The following is a 5,489-nucleotide window of genomic DNA, read 5'->3' as shown; positions in this document are numbered from 1 at the left end:
CCCCCCTTCACACTCACTCTGTCTATAACACATTCTGCTGTCTTTGTCAGGACTGAGTTCATACATGTTGTACAAATATGTAACCAGGTAATGGAGAAGTCTTAATATTGGGCTTTAAAGACTTGTGGAGAATGTGGGCATCAATCCCACTACCTCTTAGATGCTAAGTAAGTGCTCTACCACTAGAGCTAACTCCCCCACGCATTAACCACACACATCCATAATTCCGTTTACAATTTGCCCAGACTGTCTACATGTGTTTTGTGGACTCAGATGTATGAGTTAAATCCTTGCACTCATACAGCAAGAATTCACACATTTAACATATTGTATATATATAAAAATATTGTTCTTTTTCTAGCCTTTTTATTTTGTTTTTATTTTCCATTGTTTATTTTATTTTTTTTATTTTTTTTTTTTTTAACTAAGTTACTTTTATTACCATGTTATTTTAGAAATCTTCTTGATATAGAGTTGCCACAGTTTTTTGTACAGGAAAGTAGTACTGCTGGGGTGTGAACCCAGGAGCTGCTGACAGGAGGAAATTCTGAGGAAAAAAGTCACAATTCTGAGAAGAAATAAGCAAATGTTTAGTACAATAGTACAAAATGACAGATATATGCAAAAATACTAGAAAAATATTTAAAATGTAACATTTCTTATGAATGTTAACACAATATGGAAACATTCAATAACTGATTCATCATCTGAACTTTTGTGCATTGATATGTATTGTACATTGTTTAGACAGTCAGTGGGAAATCAAAAGGAGACTAGGCACAATAACTGTATGTCCTTAAAGCTGGGTTTTTGGACAATTGTCAACCTCATGAAGGTCAGCGTGGAATTCTCCACTGATCATGTACTGTAAGCAATAACAAAGCTGTGACGAGGTGACTGAGTGGTTAAAGTGATGGGCTGCTAATCCACTGTGCAGTGCACACGTGGTTTTTATATCCCATCCCATCCACGTCATAGATCCTGCTTTAGAAGTATTGTTAAGACAACAAAACCTCAAGTATTATGTTTGTTTCAGTACAGAGGATGGTGTAACTGCCAAGGACATGTTTTCAAGAGATGTGCACATTTGCGTCTGTTAAAATTCATATCAGTTTGAGCTCATTTACTGTTTAAAAATATTTGACTAAAATGTATGAATGTGATATTCAAGGCATAAAGTAAAGAATGTGCTCCCTTAAAATGTTTAAAAGTTAAGGGTTCTTTAAGAAAGTATTACTACTGAAGCGTAACAGGTCACATGGCCAGGTTGAGTTGTACGTGGGACCGTTGCATTATGGGTTGAACTAATATGGACACGGAGAAACGCTAATGGTATGCAGAGCCTGATAAAAGATTTCCTTTATCTGCATGGTCTAAGAGATTGTCTTTAAATCTGTTATTTTTGTGTATAATGTTGTTTTATATCAGTTTTTGTAAATTATGTTAGGCATAAATAGCGATGTCATTGGATTTGGATTGCCGCATGTGTTTGTTCGAGTATCAGTGGACATTTCCCTGAGAGACTGACAAAGGACTCCAAGAAATGCACATTTTGAACATTATATGCCTTATTTCTTGTAGTTTGCACGGTGTCTGCTGAGAAGAGAGAGACAGAGAGACAAATAAACAGCAAAAGGACATCTGTAAGAAGCGTGGCACTGGTCTTTCATTAGACCAGTGCAGCTACAGATGGTTTTAGTCCATCGACCTCGGGCTTCTGGCCCCAGCACACTTCTGCTGCACTCTGTTCCCCTCCACTCTGCATGTTAGCTATATTTACCTTCAATCACTATTCTGGAAGGTCAAAAAACTAAGAGTTTGTGAGGATTCTGGGAGACTATCCTAAATCCAGTGCACTTGCAAAAAGATGGAATACACTTTAAACAACATTATTTCAGATGAGTTTTTACAGGTTGGTGTCACTGTCTTGTGTCTTAAAGTCCAGTCCCATATTAAAAAAACCTATATGGGACTATGGAAGCAGTGGGATTATCTGTTTGTTTTGCATGCCCTTATTGTAATTTTTACATTGCATTATTTAGTGTTCAGGGTTTATCTGTATGCATTGATACATTTATTCAATATATCATCTCAAAATTAATATTTTAGAATTGATACAAAACATTCAAGTGGTCACATCTGACTCAGTGTAACAGGGTTAATATTGTATATGATTCCACTTGTCATTAATTTAATTTGGTTATGTTTGGGCGTCTCCTCTTGGAAGCTGGTAGTGGTAAGTGCCCATGCAGGGCACAGCGAGCATGTTGCCATTTCATAAAAGAGGGGCATGAGGTGGGTCACCAATATCTGCACTATGTTCAAATATCCTTCATAAGATGTTTTGAAGCAGTGAGACACAAAGTTGTCGTTTGAGAAAGATCAAAACACTTCTGGTTTGTCAGGAGCGGGACTTGAAACCACACCTCCAGAGGAGATTGCGACCTGACCGTAGTGCCTTATACCGCTCGGCCATCCTGACTCTTAAAAGAACTGAAATACGCAAAATTTGAATGACAACATATCATTCACTAGCATATCAACACTACTGCATGTGCCATGGCCCCTTGAAAACTGATCTCTACTGAAGAGATTCCAGACTAATTCAGTGACAGGAAGCCTTTTCTATCGATTAAGTCCTGAACACTGAACTGTTTATCGCTGGGAACAAAGGACTGGACCTCCTTGTTCCTGCTGGTGGGGTTGTTGCTTCTGTGGTCCGGGTCGGTTAAATCTTGATCTTGATTCTCCTCTTTTATTCTGCTCTTCCACTGGTCATGGTCAATGAATTCCGGGTCCTGATCCCCCTCTTTAATTTCGGTTTTGTTGTAGTTGTAGTAGACAGAGTCTGCTGCTGTTTCTCCTCCTTTATTCCCCACAGATAGCCATCCTGGTGGACGAATACCAGATCATCTTCCTCCTCTTTTAGTCCGGTTTTATAGTGATCCTGGTCAATATAATCTGAGTCCTGCTTCTCTACCTTCATCCTGCTGTTGTAGTGGTCCTGATCGATTAAATTCATGTTCTGATTCTGTGTTTTACACTGCCACGTTGCAGCTCAGAAGTTGTTTCTTTGGTGTCCTGATCTCAAAGAATCACAGCACTTCTGCTTCCTCTTTCTTTCTTTTTAATGGTGGTTGACAAACCATCTTAAAGGTGCATTACCACCAGCAACTGGACTGGAGTGTGGAATAGAGGTCTGACAAAAAACTATATCCTTTCAACAGAACCTATTTCTCTTCAAAAATCTATGATATATTTCTAAGTTCTACTAACCTTCCCAAGAAGACCCTCTAATGAAAAATCATCCTGTTTTATCTTCTTAAGTGCTGTTAATAGACATAGGCTCTGCACTCTAACAACACATGTTTAACTGTTTCTGACTTATTGCAATTCCTACATAATCCTGTTGGATGCCTCCCAATGTTATGTAGTGTGTCATTTAATCCTGTATGTCCTATTCTTAATCCTGTTATGATGCTTTCTTCCTGTTGATTCCAGCCCCCAATTTTTCCTTCTCCTACCTGTGTCTGTATACTGTATAAACGTCTTCCTGTTTCACTTCTATCAATGCATGCTCCTAATGATCTGTACACCATTGGTAACATCTACAGACTCCTATGATAACAACAGCAAGATAAGGTAAGGCCTTAGTCTACTTAGCCTTCCATTTTAATGATCACTGTGTGGATTTCAGTGTGTTCACTCCACTGCAAAGACCAGTGTGTTCACTGGTCATCTAAAGCAGTGAATTCTACATACTCCTATAGTTTTGGTATCAGCTTGGCTAAGGCTTCAGGCTACTGATTGGTGTGATCCTCAGTGTGGAATAACCTGTGGTTAACAAGGCACATAACATATCAAACATAGAGGATACCGAATGTGACTTGAATACACAACCTTCTGATCTGAAGTCAGACACAAATTAAACAAAACAAATTTATTTATACAGCTTTATTTCTATTGTTCACCCTTCTCTGTCCTCTCCTACTCCATTTTACTTTTCTTTGCTCTGTTTCATTCTTCCCTCTTTATTCTTCTAACTCATATTTAATTCCTTCAGTTCTTCCTTCCTGCTAAAAATATTATATATTAGTGTGAGACTTCTTTCTTTAACAATTTTCTTCCTATATGCCAAAACAGACACTGTTGAACTGTTGCTACAGAGATAGACCACAGGTGTGTTTGGCTACTAGTCACAGATGTTATTGTCTGGGTAATACTGTCATTATCTTTTCCTATCCAGGTCACATGACAGCTGAACTGCTTCCAGGTAGGTCTGGAAGCAGTTCAGTACTCTATCACCACGACTAATCATCAGCGGTGGAGTCACATACAGTCAGGTGAATCTCCTAGAGAAAAGAAAGCCAGTCCTGGTCATTGAGATACACATCACTCCTTGTTTCCCCAGTGGTCCCTTCCCTTCAGGTTTAACTTGATTGTCTGAACACATCTGAATCAGTTGATCAGCAGTGGGTAGGCATAAGGCAGGGATAGTTGGAAAACAAGCAGGCCAGTGGCTTTCAAGGACCTAGGGCTGGCTAAACCTGCACTAGAGACAGCAAAGACCAGTGTAAAACTGAAAGCTTTTCTGATCCAATTCTCACATTCTCCATCAAACCTGTGATGCTTTCACAACATGCTGCTCTACAACAAATATCCTCATCTGGATAGAAAACAGTCCCAACTTGAGACATGAGACCAGCGTGTTAAAGAAGTGCAGCTCTGAAAAGGAGTTTGACAAACATGAATCTTCTTTATGAAACAGGAGCATGTAGGGAGAAGACAAGAAGAGAATCTAAACAGAAACAGTGTGGTCTAAGGTGCCAGACTCAAGGTTTTGTTCCTTCCTATGAACAGGGCATTCTGGTCTCCAGGTGGAGGTGTGGGTTCAAATCTCACTCCTGAGTCCTGACAGATGTTTTCATGTATTGATTTCTATCCTGTACTTTGATAACATTCTCTGTCTCTCTCGTTGTAACGTCATTTTCTACTTGAATATGTACATGTAACAGTAACAACATTGAATCAGGTTAATGCAAAGATATTCTGCATTAACCTGATAGTCAATTGGCAGAACATAGGTGGATCCAAGTATACCACATTTACAGTTAAATGTGTGTTATACACAGTCTGGCTAGCTCAGTCAGTAGAGCATGATATTCTTAATCTCAGGGTTAGGGTTAGGTTTGAGCCCCACTTTGGGTGGTGGTGATTCTACAGGAGAGCTCCATGTGTTGAGAAGAGGTGATGTGACTTCAGGGGGGTAATAGGAGAAGGTGTTTCAGTGTCATTAAATAAATATAGATGAGTGACTGTATCATAAATGTTTCCAGATTGAAACACAGACTAGGGGGAATTTCCAGACATAGAACATTATGTTTCAATACCTGCTGTTTTATTATTTGTTGAAAAGGTAACTACACAGTTTACAGAGGAAACCTGGTGTTTACAGAACCTTGGGTTTACTGCTTTTTTCCTTTCACTCT

The sequence above is a fragment of the Mastacembelus armatus genome, unplaced genomic scaffold (genome assembly GCF_900324485.2).
Source record: "Mastacembelus armatus unplaced genomic scaffold, fMasArm1.2, whole genome shotgun sequence".
In the NCBI taxonomy this organism is placed as follows: domain Eukaryota; kingdom Metazoa; phylum Chordata; class Actinopteri; order Synbranchiformes; family Mastacembelidae; genus Mastacembelus; species Mastacembelus armatus.
Note: the sequence above shows the minus strand (reverse complement) of the source record.